This window comes from Sminthopsis crassicaudata, chromosome X, assembly GCF_048593235.1.
Source record: "Sminthopsis crassicaudata isolate SCR6 chromosome X, ASM4859323v1, whole genome shotgun sequence".
In the NCBI taxonomy this organism is placed as follows: domain Eukaryota; kingdom Metazoa; phylum Chordata; class Mammalia; order Dasyuromorphia; family Dasyuridae; genus Sminthopsis; species Sminthopsis crassicaudata.
Window position 1 is genome coordinate 61,272,865 of NC_133623.1, and position 17,147 is coordinate 61,290,011.

Consider the following 17,147-nt stretch of genomic DNA (forward strand, 5'->3'; position numbering starts at 1 on the left):
AAACTGGCTGGTCGAGATCAGCACTTCTCTGGGGTATTGCCTGGATGTACGGCCTTAAGAGAGCATGGAGACCACCTTCATAACAACATACAGAGATTAGAGACCACAGCGGGTCTAGGCTCTATCCACATAATGGGTTATAGGGACCTTCCAAAATAGGAAGGATCACAGACATGGGAGGGCCCATGGTAGAGGCCTGCAATAATCAACCACATAAGATTGTCCTAGGATTATATTGCAGTACAAACTGTACTGCATCCAGGGAATAAACATTTAACAGGGTATAAGGACCGCATACATAGAAGGAAATGGGCTATAGGTACAATGTACATAAGATAATAGAGGAACCAACTGTATGAGTAGGTACGGCGATGAGGAACGTATGAGCTCACAGGGATGAAGGACATAGCAGGATCCGGAATCCAGCTATAAACCAGGACTGCCCCCTGCCATATAACAGGGAAGAGAGGCCTAGGATATATACAAATATATAAAACTGGACACCACTAGCTATATGAAGTGCATTCATGGAACCAGATAACATACGCATATACAGACATATCTCATTTTAATGCACTTTGCAGTTATTGTGTTATTCTTTTTTTTCCCCCAAATTGAAAATTTGTGGCAAACTTGCATCAAACAAGTCTATTGATACCATTTTTCTAATAGCAGGTGCTCATGTCATGTCTCTGTGGCACATTTTGGGAATTCAATATTTCAAACTTTTTCTTTATTATACACTGTTATGGTGATTTATGATCAGAGATCTTTGATGATACTATTGTCATTGGGCTGTCACAAATCCTACCCGCACCCACTGATGAACTTAACTGAGGAATGCTGTGTGTGTTCTGGCTCCATTGACTGGACACCTCCTATCTTTCTCCCTCTCTGTGGGCCTTCCTACTCCCTGAAGCAATATTGAAGAATATCACATAAACTTACTTGATAAAACAGTGGCAGGGTTTGAGAGGACTGATTTCAGTTTTGAAAGAGATTCTACTGGAGGTAAAATGCTATCAAACAACATCTCGGGTTACCAGGAAATGTTTTGTGAGAAGAATTAATTGATGCATAAAACTTCATTGTGGTCTTATTCATTCATTCATTCAGTCAGTCATTTGTTTGTTTATTCATTCATTCATTTATTCGCCCTTTTATTTATTTGTTTGTTTATTTGCTGAGGCAATTGGGCTTAAGTGGCTTGCCTAGGGTCACACAGCCAGGAAGTGTTAAGTGTCTGAGGTCAAACTTGAACTCAGGTCCTCCTGACTTCATGGCTAATGCTATATCCACTGCACCAAGTAGCTGCCCTAATTTTGGTCTTATTTTAAGAAATTGCCACAGTTACCCCAAGCTTTCACATCCAATACCCTGATTAATCAGCAGCCTCAACACTGAGGAGAGACCCTCCCCCTGAGCTAAAGGCTCAGATGATGGTTAGCATTTATTTTTTTATTTTTTTAAGCAATAACATATTTTTAAGTTAAGATATAGACTTGGTTGGGTTTTTTTAGACATAATATTATTGCATACTTAATAGACTACACTGTAGTATAAACATAACTTTTATAGGCACTGGAAAACCAAAAAATTCATATAACCCGCTTTTATTGCGAGCTTGCGGTCTGGAACCAAAGCCACAATATCTCCGAGGTACACAGACCGAGCATATGACCGAGTACAGAGACTGGCTACATAAAAGTATGCATAGAGCCACCCAAACAAAGGGCACAGCCATCAGCTATGTACTGGTCCCAAGCGCACCTATCAAATACTGGCATGAAGGGGTGCAAGGATCAGCTGCCTGAGATGGTACATACTAGGACACAGGGAACAAGGTTCAAGGAGAATAGCATGGCAGGAGACAAGGACAAACTGCTAAGTACCAGGATGTAGGGTGCCACTTCAGGACAGGGTGTGGGATGAGAAGAATAAAAGCAGGCAGGGGATGGGGAACAACATCGTACCAAGGAATGGGGATTGACTATGAACCAGGAAACTTAAACCTAGCTACGATAGGGGATGGGAGCTTTTGACTGGTATTGGGTCTATGCCAGCACATAACGGGTGACTGGAAGCTGGTAGGCAGCAGGGTCCGAGAAACAATCCCACAACAGCACAAAGGGATCAAGGACAGAAAGGGTAATTGGACAAGCAACAGCGCAGGATGTAGAGACCAAATTCATAAAGGAACAACAACTGGAGACATCAGAGGGTTCAGGGACCAGATATGTACCAGGAATTAGGGGCCAGCCACATAATGGGGCATAAAGACCTGGCATGTCCTGAGGAAGAATCACCTGATCAAACACAGGGATCAGGTATTTGGGACAACAAGAAGGATAATAACAGTAATAAGCATTTATAAGTTCTTTAAGGTGTGCAAAGCACTTTACATAAATTAACTCATTCAATCTTCACAACAATCCCATGTGGTAGGGCCTATTACTATGCTCATTTTACTGCTGGGGAAACTGATACTGAATGCAATTAAGTGACTTTTCTAAGGTCACAAAGCTAGCAAATGTCTGAGATAGGATTTGAACTCTGGTCCTTCTGATTTCAAATTTTACATTCTTTTGTGCTACCTCACTAAGGGAGACACTGTCTATGAAACAAAGACCAGGTATGTGAAATGGTTCAGGAGCCAAGAATGTATTGAATATTTTAATATTTTATTTTTTCTCCATTTACAGATAAAATAATTTTAACATTCTCTCTTTTTTTCAAATCTTGAGTCCCCAATTCTCTGTGCCTCCCTTCTCTCCCCTTCCCCACTTTGAGAAGGCAAGCAACTTGACATAGGCTATACATACGTGTATATTCACACAAAACATATCCCCATAAGTCATGCTGTGAAAGATCAGCCCAAATAAAGAGAATCAAGAACAAATTTGATCTGCATTCAGGCTCACCAGTTCCTTCTCTGGGGATGAACTTTCATAAGTCCTTCCGAATTGTCTTGGATCATTCATTGTATTGCTGAGAAGAGCTAAATCATTCACAGTTAGTTGATCATCATACAATATAGCTCTTTCTGTGAACAGTGTTGTCTTGATTCTGCCCATTTCTCTTTGGATCAATTAACGTAAATCTTTCCAGGTTTTTCTGAGGGTACCAGCTTGTCATTTTTTACAAGCATAACAGTATTCCATCATAATTCTATTTAACAAGCTATTCAGCCAATTTCTCAATTGATGGGAATCCCCTCAACTTCTAATTCTTTATCCATTGAAAGAATTGCTTATAAGTATTTCTATAATGTAAGTTCTTTCCTATGTTTTTTTTAATTCTCTTTGAGATACAGATCTTGTACTGATATTGCTGGGTCAAAAAATATTCATAGTTTTATAGTCTTTTGGACATAATTCCAAAGTGCTCTCCAGAATAGTTGCATCAGTTCACAACTCCACTAGCAGTGCATTAGTGTTTCAATTTTCTCCCCAACATTTGTCATTTTCCTTTTCTCTCATAATAGCCAATCTGATATGTGTGAGATGATACCTCAAAGTTCTTTTAATTTGCATTTCTCTAATCAGTGTGATTTATACTGTGTATAAATATGTGTATCTTATAAATGTATAAATCTTATAAATATATCTTATAAATGTATAAATATATCTTATACTGTGGTTTGTGACCCTACATGGGGTCCTACAACTGAATATGATTTATTATCAGTAAACGTTTGATTTGTGTACTTATTTTACATATCTACATACCCAGTGTCATGTAAAATTTTCTCAGGTGTAAAGGGGTGGCAAGTGAAAAAAGTTTAATTACCCCTGACTTACAGTATTTTGTGTATGTCTAAAGGCAGCTTTGATTACTTCATTTGAAAACTGCAGGCTCCTATTTTTTTTTTTTTATAAATTTGACTCAGTTCTCTGTATATTTGAGAAATGAGACCTTTATCAGAGAAACTTGCTGTACATTTTTTCACAGTTATGATTACTGTGTATTTCCTTCCATCTTATTCCACCCAGTCCACATATATTCTACTTCCTCTCTCTTATCGTGTTGTCCTCTCTCAAAAGTATTTTGCTTCTGACTACCACCTTCCCCAATCCAACCCCCTTTTATCAGTACTTTTCCTTCTTTTATCCTCTTCCCTTCTTACTTTCCTGTAGAATAAGATAGATTTCTTTACCATGTTGAATGTGCATGTTATTCCCTCTTTGAGCCAATTCCAACGAAAATAAGCTTTTGTAGCTCTTTTTTCAAGTGGCCAATTCTGCTTTTTAAGGAGTTTTCTTCAGTGGATTTTATGTCTCTTTTACCATTTGGTTTATTCTGAAAAATAAGGTATTATTTTCTTTAGTATTTTCTGAGCTTCCTTTTACCAATCTGTTGACTCTTTTTTTTTTTTCTTAAAAATTTTTAATAGTATTTTATCTTTCTAAATATATGCAGATAGTCTTCAACATTCACCTTTGTAAAACCTTGTCTTCCAAATTTTTCTCCCTTTCTCTTCCCCTCCCACCTCCCCAAGACAGAAAGCAATTCAATATAAGTTAAACAAGTGTAATGTTGACTTTTTTCATGATTTTCTTGCACCATTCTCATTTCTTTCCCCATTTTTTCCTCTTCCTCTCTTATCTGATTTTTAAAACTCTTTTTTGAGCTCTTCTAGGAAATATTTTGGGCCTGAGACCAATTTACAGTTTCCCCTTTGGATGAAGTAGTTTTGACTTTAAGCTATTCTTCTGAATTTGTGTTTTGAACTTCTCTGTCACCATAATATCTTTCTACAGTCAGGTTCTTTTTCAGTTGTTGTTTGCTCATTTTTTCAGCTTGTTTCTTGACTTTTAACTTCATGTTACAGAGGAAGTGCTGCCCCGAGCTTCAGGTTTATTGTGCTACTGTTTTCAGAGCTAGTTCTGAGGATCTCTAAGTTTTCAGTTGTTCCAAAGTGGTATGATATAAGGAGAAATGTGTTTACTAACTCTCCTGGCTTGTGCTCTGGTCTGTGAACAGCCACAAGCATTCTTCTCCATTCTGGAACTAGAATGAGGCTCCCCATTCCCTTGAGGCCATAAACTCTGGTGTGCTAGTGTTCTCCCTCACTCTAGGATTGCAGCCCCAAGGATCTGGGTATGGCCAATGAAGCAGAGCCCCGAATCTAATGGGAGCAAAGGGACCCCTGAAATCTCCTGACCAGTTGTCAAATGCATTTACCATCTGTGGATTGAGTTCAGGAAGCCATTGCTGCCAATTCAGTTGCCCCCGAGGCCTGCTGCTGTCTTACCAAGACATTGTATTGGACTGTGCTTTGTTCTCACTCTACCACCGTAGACTTTTTCTGCCAGACTGCTAAGTTGTCTTAGGCTGGAAAAATTTTTTCAGCACGTCCTTTTCTAGTTTCTGCCACTCCAAATTCATTTTGAGGCATTATTTACAGTTGTTTGGAGGGAAATTTGGGAGAGCCCTGGGTAAGTTCCCACATTTTCTCTGCTATTGTAGCTCCACCCCTTTTCCTTACTTTTCAAAGAGGTCCAGTGATATCATAGGGTGATGTCTTGACTTGTGTGTGAATTAGATTTAAGAGGCAGAGTTGGATAGAGTCACTAGCCTCTTTCTCTTTTCCATAGTCATTAAAGTTCAGTCATCAAAGCAAGACAAATGACCCAGGATGCAGTGGATGACCATGGTATCTTCAGTGTTCGTCCGAGCTCTAAGTGCTCCATGGTGTCTGCTTCAGTCACCTTCGTGGATATTGGAAACCAATTGCCATCTACCCATTGGAAAAAGTCTTCCCATGTTTAGTGTAGACATCCCCTAACTCACTAATCAATTTAAGATCTGGCACTTCAGCTCAAGCTGATTTAGCTATTTGTCTGTGGCCCCTGCATATGACACAGCTTCTTGGGAGTCACAGGTAAGAGCTGAGTGTCAGGTGGACACCAAAAGTGAATAGGTAGCCCTGCAAAGGTCCTTAAACACCCATATACCCTCAACATTTTGGAATGCTTCATGAATTTTTGTGTCTTTCTGACATATAGGCGAAAGACTCGGAGTGCCGAATAAAACATCTCTCTCTCCCCATCTCTCTGTCTCTCTCCTTATCTTTCTATCTTTGTCTCTTTCTTTGTCTCTTTGTCTTTCTGTTTGTCTCATACCTACATAAAAAAGAAAACTATATACATGTATTTATTTTATTTTATTTTTTATTATTAATTTTATAATTATAATTTTTTGACAGTACATATGCATGGGTAATATTTTTTACAACATTATTCCTTGTACTCACTTCTTTTCCAAATTTTCCCTCCTTCCCTCTACCCCCTCCCTCAGATGGCAGGCAATCTTATACATATTAAATATGTTATAGTATATCCTAGATACAGTATATGTGTACAGAACCGAATTTCTTGTTGCACAGGAAGAATTGGATTTAGAAGGTAAAAGTAACCTGGGTAGAAAGACAATAGTGCAAACAGTTCACTCTCATTTCCCAGTGTTCCTTCTCTGGGTGTATCTGATTCTGTCCAGCATTGATTTATTGGAACTGAATTAGCTCTTCTCTTTGTGGAAGATATCCACTTCCATCAGAATACATCCTCATACAGTATCGTTGCTGAAGTGTATAGTGATCTTCTGGCTCTGCTCATTTCACCCAGCATCAGTTGATGTAAGTCTCTCCAAGCCTCTCTGTATTTCTCCTGCTGGTCATTTCTTACAGAGCAATAATATTCCATAACCTTCATATACTATAATTTACCCAACCATTCTCCAATTGATGGGCATCCATTCATCTTCCAGTTTCTAGCCACTACAAAAAGGGCTGCCACAAACAATGTGTATATTTATTTTAGATGTGACCAATATGGAAGTTTATTTTGTTTGATTATAGCTGTTTGTAACAAAGTTTGTTTTTCCTTTGGGCGGAGAGGGGGAAGGAGAAAGGGTCGATTTTGGATGAATAAAATTTTTAAAAAATAGAGACAGGGGACTTTAGCATGTTTGTTGAATGAAGGAGAAGCAATAGTGGAAACTTTAGTGGAAAGAGGAAGGGACCAGAACTGATTGACATCCCTGCCAAGGACTCCATAGATACATTTCATGGGATCTGTGAACTTAGATGAGAAAAAAAAATTACAACCTTAATTTCACTCCTTTAAAGGGTTCTGTTAGGTATAGAACTATACCTACATTGACAATCTCATATCTTTCAGTGCTTGACTTTAAATTTTTAAAAAAATTTTTTTTCTTTTTTCTGAGGCTGGGGTTAAGTGACTTGCCCAGGGTCACACAGCTAGGAAGTGTTAAGTGTCTGAGACCAGATTTGAACTGGGGTCCTCCTGAATTCAAGGCTGGTGCTCTATGCACTGCGCCACCTAGCTGCCCCCAGTGCTTGACTTTAAATGGAAACTTTCCATGCTTAGAGGTTGAGGTGGGGTGGGATATTGCCAGAAAGTAGGAGGCAGGCTTATAGGATCAAAATATTCCCAGCATTACTTGGGAGGGGAAAAGGAGGGGAGGAGCAACAAACTAGAGACATAGTGGGGTGCCCATTGGTTGGAAGAGAGAATAGAAAAAACTAAAGTATATGAATGCAATGGAATATTATTTTGCCAAAAGAAACAGTGCATATGAGCAATTGAGAGAAACCTATGCTGACTGGTCCAAACTGGTGAAGAGTGAAGCCAGGAGAGGCTGGAGAACAAAATGTCCAATGTCCATGACTACATAGGTTCAAACGGCATTGAAGGACTTCAGAATTCAGCCTACTGGGAACTGGCAATCTCTTACAGTGAAACATATCTCTTTCTTCTCAGTTGGTTTTATTCCAACAATGCACATTGTGATCCTTTCAGAGATACCCATCCTTTGTAGCAGGGATGATCTCGGAAAGCTCTGATTGGTCTCGTTAGGGCACCTTCCTTGGAGCTGGGCAATAGCTCTGGTTGCTTGCTCTCCCAGGGACCTGAGCTTCACAGCTTTAGTCACTGGGAACCATTCAGGAGTTGGCTCTGTCATTTTAGCAAGCCTCATTAACCCAGTGCTGGAAGAAGCCTGAACCCTCATCCAGTTCCCTGGGATATGGCCTAGTCCTGAGACATTGCTATCTTTAAAACTATTATTTAAGTTCAAATGGCCAAGTGGTTAGTACAAAATGTGTCTGGAGTTGAGAAGTCCTGGGGAGACCAGTACAGAGGAAAAGGGCGGTAGCAGAGTACCAAAGAACATAAACTATGGTTCTCAGTGTATTCTACTAGGGGTTGGGGATTGAACTTAGGATATTGCATTTCAGAAAACACGATTCTGACCAAAATCACCTCTTCTTCTTCCTAAAAAAATAGCATTTTAGGAAGCTGACCAGGGCTTTGTTTGTGCTAATAAGCTCAGCCAAAGAGTAGTGATTATTGCTCCTGGGGGTCACAGTCTCCTTTATGGAGCACCTCTGGTTGACTTAAAAAATTCTCCCTATCAGCCTTTATTTCCATGTGCTTGGATGTAAAAAAGTCACCATAAGACCCTTTGATGGGCTATAGATTCAAGATTGGACCACCCCCCCAGTATCCAAAAGTTTAGCATTAGATAGGAAATGTCTGTATTAGTATGAATGCCATTGCTGATCTTTAGAAAGGATCTGTTCCTGCCAAGCTGATTAGTCTTGTGCAGAGCAAAACTGCAGCCCATCCCCACTCCGCTAGTTCTCAAGCATTTCCCATCTTTCCCAAGGTCTGGTTGAGAAGAGACGGCACGCAATGCATTCCAAAATCACTCAGGGTCATGGTGACCTGCAAGCAGTGGCCAAAGTGACCAGGCTGTGTGAATAAAAGAGCACAGCTGGCGTGTTACCAGGGCACCTTTCTAGGGAGAAAAGGCCAACCTGTCCTTTTCAAAAATGATTTCCACAATTATTCTTCCTAGCTTATGTACCGTTATTAGACAGAAATGCTCAATCAGCCAGAAAATAAACTTGGCTTGAAATAATGTCTAGAACATTGCTTTTAGTGTCAGGAGCACCTAACTTAAATTCTGCTTCATCCATCACTAGCTATGTGACACTGGGCAAATCACTTATCCTTGCGGGGCCTCAGTTTCCTTATCTGAAAAATAATAATATCTACCTTCCAGATTATTGTGAGGATCAAATGAAATAAAAATGAAAAGTATTTGGAAACACTAAAGTGCTTTATAAATGTTAAATATTGTTATGACTAAAGGCTGAGCACATTTCAAGGCTGCAATCTTCCCCATTCTATTGGAACTAAGTGTGATTTTTATCATAATATTTTTTTTTATTTTTTGTTATTCTGACCTTGACGAACAACAATATGAGCATTTCTATATACAAGGAAGAAGAGGAGAGAATGGTACCTAAAAATACAAATCCCCATTAACTAGAGTTTGACTTTTTTTTTTTAAGTGTATGAGAAAGTATGGAAAAGATACCGGGGTGAAAAATCAACATTTCTGCCTAGAGAACTCACCAGATCAGACTTTTTTTTTTTTTAAGAGAGAATGGTACCTAAAAATACAAATCCCCATTAACTAGAGTTTGACTTTTTTTTTTTTTAAGTGTATGAGAAAGTATGGAAAAGATACCGGGGTGAAAAATCAACATTTCTGTCTAGTTTTCCCCATATACCTCCTCCACAACAAGCTAGAGAACTCATCAGATCAAATTCTGATTGGGAACCCCCCCCCCAAAAAAAAAAGTCATAATGAGCCATTTTTCCAGCCCGGCATGCCTTAGTAAGACAGACAGCATAGGAAGTCTGTAAGCAAGGTATGGCCAGGAGAGCACTAGAGTGGAAGCAGTGACCAGCCAGAAGCATTCTAGGACCCAGGGAAGGAGAGAGCACCAAGACAGGATGCTCTAAGACAGCAAAAAGATCTCAGGGAACCCTTGAACTAGCCCTGAAGCAAGAATGGATGCCATCTGGCAGCTCTGTGTCCTGTTATCTAGTTTTGGGTCACAGATCTAGGATGGAAAGGAGTATCTGTGATTGAGTCAAAGGCCTTAGCCTTTCATATTTCAATAACTTAGCTGTGTCTCTGAGCACAGGAGCAGAGCAGTAACTTTTAGCCCAGTATTTGTATGCAGTGGAAAAACCAGAACAGAAGACTAATACCAAAGGTTAGCTAATAGTTTAGTTGCTCTGAACCTGCAGAGCATTTCACTGGGCTAACAGCACCTGAGTACAGATGCTTGAAACTTAACCAAACAGTCCAACAGACCCAAAGCTGGATCAAGACTTTGCAGAGCTCAGACCAAGAGGTCAGTGAACAAATGTCTTCTCCAATCACACCAATTTGGAATAATATTTTGTTTTTCCTCAGGTACATGTATAAAACCCAATTTTTAACATTCATTTTTAAAACATTTTAAGATCTTAATTCTCCCACTCCATTTTATATAGGTTATACATAGTTATAAAAGTTTAGAAGCTTTAGAAGTTTAGAATGATCTGTGAAAACAACAGAAAGATATAACAAAGAGAAGCTTAAGCTAGACTTTCCATCCTTTTCACCCCCACTCCACCCCCCAAAAAGTGAGAAGTGCTCAACAGTAGCCTAAGGTTTCAAGTCAAGAAGTAGACTGGAAGAATGAACAAACGAAAAAGAACCTGACCATAAAAAGCTACTATGGTGATAGGAAAGTTCAAGACACAAGCTCAGAAGAAGAGAATGACTTGAAAACGTCTATAAGAAAAGCTACAAATAAAAATGCAGATTAGACACAAGCCCCAAAACAAGCATTAAAACAGTTAAAGCAAGCATTAAAGATTTTTTAATAGAAAAAATTTAAAACCAAATAAGATTGGTAGAACTAAAAATGAAAAGAAAATGGAAAAAGAAATAAAAACTAACCAAAAAAGCTCTGAAAAGAGACTTGACAGCTTGGTAAAAGAGACTCACAATATCAATAAAAAATAACTTCTTAAAAATTAGAATTGTCCAATTGGAAGGTAGTGGTTCCATGGGACACTAAGAAATTTTCAAACAAAGTTTGAATTTTTGAAGAAAATATGAAATATCTGACAGAAACAATAGAAACTAGATTAAAGAAAGATACTTTAAGACTCATTGGTCTACCTGAAAGCCAGGAATAAAAAAAGAGCCAAGAAATCACATTTCAATCAGTTATAAAGGAAAATGGCCTAGATACCTTAAAACTACTTTCGTTCAAGTAAAAAATTAAAAGGGTTCACTAGTCACTTCCTCAAAGAAATCCCAAAATAAAAATTCCCAGGAATATTATAGTCAAAAAAGCTCTTAGCTCAAAGAGAAAATACTGGAAGTGCTCAGAGAGCATTCACATATCCTGAAACCCTCCCAAAAATCACACAAGATTTAGCAGCTACCATTATAAAGGAGTGGAAGGCTTATAAAATCATATACTGAAAAACAAAGGCTCTAGGATTGTAACAAAAAAAACCTACCTAGAAAATTGAGTATATGAAATAGAGGGCTTTCAAGCATGTTTGACAAAAAGACCGTAGATGAACCAAAAATGCTTTCTAAAAGGTAAATGCAAGTGAAATAATAAGGGACTTAAAAAGGTTAGGTCGTTAGTCCCTTATTATTTCTCATTTATCATACCTTTTTATGCTTTTCTTGGGGTTAGTCTTTAAATGTCAAATTTTGATTTATTCTCAATTTCTAATTTTTACAAAAAAGAGCTGCTGTAACTGTTTTTGTACATATAGGTCTTTTTTCCTTTTTTTGACCTCTGGGATATTATTGCTGGGGCAGTCTTATAGCCCTTGGAACGTAATTCCAAATTATTCTCCAGAAAGGTTAAAACAATTTACAATCCATCAACAGTGCATTATAATTTTCCACACCATCTCCAGCATTTGTCATTTTCCTTTTCTGTAGTGTTAGTCAATCTGATGGGTGTGAGGTGGTGCCTTAGAGGTGTTTAATTTGCATTTCTCTAAGCAATAGTGATTTAGACAAATTTTCAAAAAGCTTCATATCTTTGATTTCTTCATAAAAACCCCTGCCTTTTCATATCATTTGACCCATTCATCAATAGGAGAACGACTCCTAGTCTCATAAATTTGACAAAGTTCTCTATATAGGTGAGATATGAGACCTTTATCCAAGAAATTGTCTATCCAATTTTCCCCACATTTTCTCCTTCTAATCTTGGGGCTACATTGATTTCATTTGTAGAAGACTTTTTCAACTTAATGTAATCAGAATTATCCCCTTACATCTCACAATGCTCTCTATCTCTTGTTTATTCATACACTCTTCTCCTATCTATAAGTCTAGTAAGTAATATGTTCCATATTCTTTTTCTGGTTTTTAATTTATTCTCAAAGAGGACTATTTCATTAAGGAGGTGATACCATGACATGCAAGTGAATCAGAGTCAACCAGGACCCAAACAGTGACCAAATGAGGCTTGGCCTGGGACCTAAAAAAATTCAGTCGCTAGATGGCCAACCAATAGGGACACCTTCTTTGTTTCTGCCCTGTAGCTAGCTTACATTTCTATGGCTTTCAGCTAGGTCCAAGAAATATACATAATTGCTGTTCCATTTGGTGCTCTGTGGTTCATCGGAGATATGATTCTCAATCTCACATAGTAGGCCAAAGAAATTTCAAAGATTTCCCTTATAGAGAATCTAGTCAGTGTGTGTCTGATTGATTTCTCTTTCCAGTACTATTTCTTTATCTAAATTATCCAGTCTCTCTGAAAGACCAAGCTCAAAGGTATAGTTCGAGTGTATGAATTGGCAGGGAATTAACCAATCATCTAAAAGGTGAAGTCAATAGAATGATATGGAAGAAAACAAATAATTCAAATAATATATGTGTGTATGTGTATTTTATATATATATATATACATATATATGTAATAGACTATGTATATGAAGATATACACATAATAAATGCCAGAGAAAACAAAAACAGGCAAGTGAAGAACATCATCCTTGATATACAAATGCCAGAAAAGGTTTTTGTCAGGGAGATTAGACCTTTACCACTTTAAAAATAGAAAAAAGAAATAAGAATGCATGCCTTTATTTGACATTAGATATTTGAAAGAAAGTAGGGAAATTATTGGCTAAGAGTTTTCACTATGTTCTTCTAATTTATTTCTAGGTCATGTCTCCATTTTGATCTTATCTTGTAAATGGTATAAGATGGTAATGGTATAAGATATTAAATTATATGTCATTTCTTCTAGACTGCTTTCTAGTTGTCATAGTAATTTTATTTATTTATGTATTTTTTTTTACCAAATAGTGAATTTTTATCCCACCAACTTAAATCTTTATGCTTGTGAAACACAGTGACTAAAATAATTTACTACTATGTATTGTATATCTACAACATTGCTATTATTGAGATAATAAATTTTAATGATTTGGGATAAAATTTTAAAGCAATTCTCCCTGTACCTGGCTCATAGTAAATATCATATAAGTGTTCGCTGCTGTTATTGTTGTTATTATTATTATTATTAATATATGTTATTCTGTGAGACTCAGGTGAGGAAGGAGTGAGCTCAAGACCTGGGCAACCACTTGTGCAAAGACTCCAAAGGGGCAGATGCTATGTGCCTAAAACGTTTTATATTTCCTTAGTCTAAGTCTCAACTATCACAGCCAAAAAACCAGTTATTATTGCCAACTTGTCCTAGCAATACTTTTCCTTCTCTAGGCAGCTAGGGGGTGCAGTGGACAGAGTATTCTTCCCAGAAGTAATTAGTAAATATTTGCTCCCTTCTCCCTTCTTCTCTCAGATGGGACATTCTATCTATATTATCAGTTTGGCCAACTTTACCATTCTGAACTTTAAATGAGATAATTCCTCCTTTTCAGTTAGTTTGATAGATCTGGGTCTGGGGAGCAAGCCAAGCCAAAAAAAAAAATAGCCTTTTAGAACTGGACTTTGAGAAATACTAGGAAGATAAAATAAAAGCAATTATCAGAAGCTGTCTTGCTCAAGTTTATGCCAAAAAAACAGATAATCTAAATGAAATGGATGAATATTTACAAAAAGATAAATTGCCCAGATTAAGAAAACAGTAAATAGACTACTTGAATAAAACATCTTAGGCAAAGAAATTAAGCAAACCATAAATGAACTCCCTGAGGGAAGGGAAAAACCCCAAGATCAAATGGATTTACAAGTGGATTCTACCAAACGTTTTAAGAACATTTCATTTTGAAACTACAGAAATGACTTGAAAAAATTGTTTCTGTGAAACAAATATGCATTTTTAAAAAGATAAACCAAGGAGAGCAAAAGCAGAAAAAAGAAAACTATAGACCAATTTCTCTAATGGATATTGATGCGAAATGCTTTTTAAGTTAATTTAATATCCCATTTCCCCCCAATTACATGCAAAAACAATTTGAACATTTTTTTCAAATTTTGATTCTTTCTCATCTCTCCTCCTGCCTTGAGAAGACAAGCAATTTGACATAGGTTATACATGAATGATCATGCAAAACACATTTATATTTAAGTTATGGTATGAAAAAAAAATAGACAAAACTTCCCCCAAATAAAGAAAAAGTATCTTCGATCTGCATGCAGGCTCCCCCAGTTTTTTCTCTGGAGATGGACAACACCTTTCATCATAAGTCCTTCAGATTTGTCTTGGATCACTGTATTGCTGAGAAGATCTAAGTGAATAACTGTACACTATTCACAGTTGATCATTGTATATAATATTGCTGTTACTTGTATTGGTCAACCTGCCATCTGGGGGAGGGGGAAGGAGGGGAAAAATTAGAACAAAAGGTTTGGCAATTGTCCATGCTGTAAAATTACCCATGCCTATATCTGGTAAATAAAAACTATAAAAAATATTGCTGTTACTGTGTTTAATGTTCTCTGGATTCTACTCATTTCACAATTCATGTAAGGCTCTCCAAGTTTTTCGGAGAGTATTCTCCTTGTCATTTCTTGCAGCACGATAGTATTCCATCACAATCATATTTAACAACTTGTTCAGCCATTTCCCAATAAAAATCATTTGATTTCAATAGAAGCAGAAACAACTTTTCACAAAATGAATAATTCCTTCTTTAAAAAATAGCATTAAAAGCATAATACATGGAGTTTGCCATTAAAATGATAAGTAGAATTTAAATCAAGAGCCAACATTATCTGCCATGAAGATAAGCTAGAACTCTTCCCAGTAAGATCAGAGGTAAAGAACAGATGTCCTTTATCACTATTACTATTCAGCATTCTACTGAAAATGCTAGTTATAGCAATAAGACATAAAAAGGTACTTAAAGAATATACATAGGCAATGAGGAAAAAAGCTAACACTTTTTGCAGATGACATGATGGCATACTTAGTGAACACTCTTTGCAGATGACATGATAATATACTTAGTGAACCTTAGATCATCAACTAAAAAAATAAAGCAAACAACTTTAATAAAGTTGGACCATATAAAATAAGCCCATGCAAATCTTTTGTATTTTTCTATATTGCCAACAAAACTCAGCAGAAGATAATCTGATAAAGCTTAAAATGAATTTATTCTATGCCATACCAATCAATTTACCAAAGAATTACTTTTTGGAGCTAGAAAAATAATAACAAAAGTCATCTGGAAGAGCAAAATGTCAAGAATATGAAGGGAATTATTGGTAAAAAAAAATACAAAAAAAGGGGGCTCTAGCAATACCAGATCTCAGCCTCTATCACAAAGTGGTAATCATCAAAACAATTAAGTATTTTTAAAATTAATTTTATAATTATAAGATTTTTGACAGTACAGATGCATAGGTAATTTTTTACAACATTATCCCTTGTACTCCCTTCTGTTCTGAATTTTCCCCTCCTTCCCTCCACCCCTTCTCCTAGATGGAAGGCATTCCCATACATATTAAATATAAAACAATTAAGTATTGAATAAGAAAGACAGTGATTGCTCAACAGAATAGATTAGGTATAGATACACAGAAGCAAATGAGCATAGTAATCTAGTGTTTGATAAACCCAAAGATACCACAACTTTGAGATAGCATCTCCCACCTAGCAGTTTGACTAAAATGGTAGAAAGGGAAAGCCACAAATGTTGGAGAGGATGTGGAAACACTGAGACACTAATTCTCTGTCAGTGGAATTGTGAATTGATCCAGATATTCTGGAGAACAATCTGGAATTCTGCCCAAGAGTTATAAAATTGTGTGTACCATTTGATCCAGCAATATCACTATTAGATCTCTTTCCCAAGGTGACTAGAGAAAAAAAAAACCTCTATGTTCTAAAATATTTCTAATATTCTAAAATATTTATGATGCTTTCTTTGTGGTGACAAAGAACTAGAAATTGAGAGGATGCCCATCAATTGGGAAATGGCTGAACAAATTGTGATGGAATATTACTGTGCCATAAGAAATGATGAGCCGATTGACTTTTCAATAAATGTAGAAACACTTGCATAAAATAATGAAGAGTGAAAGGAACACAGTAATGGCAATATTGTTCCAAGCTGAACTGTGAAAGACGGTTATTGATTATTGTAAATATTCAAATCAACTACCAAGGATATATGAAGAAAGATGCTATCTACCTCCAGAGAAAAACCTGACAATCATATGGATAGTATGATTGTGTGTGTATATATATGTATGTAAAATGTGTATTAATATATACATATATATTTGTGGGGGTGTGAAATGGTGGTCCTCTTTAGTACAGGGTGAGGAGGAAGAAATAGAGTTCAGAATTTAAAAAGTGATAAAATAAATAAATTAAATAATAACAATGTTGTAAAGATCATCAACCTTCGTAACTCTGATCAACACAATGACCTAAGATAATTCTGAAGGACTCGTAATGAAACATCTCCGGAAAAGAAAACTGATGAACTCAAGAGTAGATACTGAAGCATATTTTCTTTTCTTTTTTCTCGGAACATCGATAACAAGGAAATTTGTTTTGCACGTCTATTCATAATTGTAATGGTTTTTATTTTTTGCGCCATCAATGGGTGGAGGATAACTGAAAAAAAAGTTGAACTTTTAAAAAATATATAATAAATTCAACATGTTAATTTTGAAGCGATGTGTCTTTCTGTACCTCCTATTTTCTTCTGTGATTAAAAACTAGCCCTTTCTCTTTTCTTCCTCCTCTTCCTCTTCCTCTTCTTCTATTAGATTGGTCTGTTTCCATAAATTCCCCATAAGGTCACTCA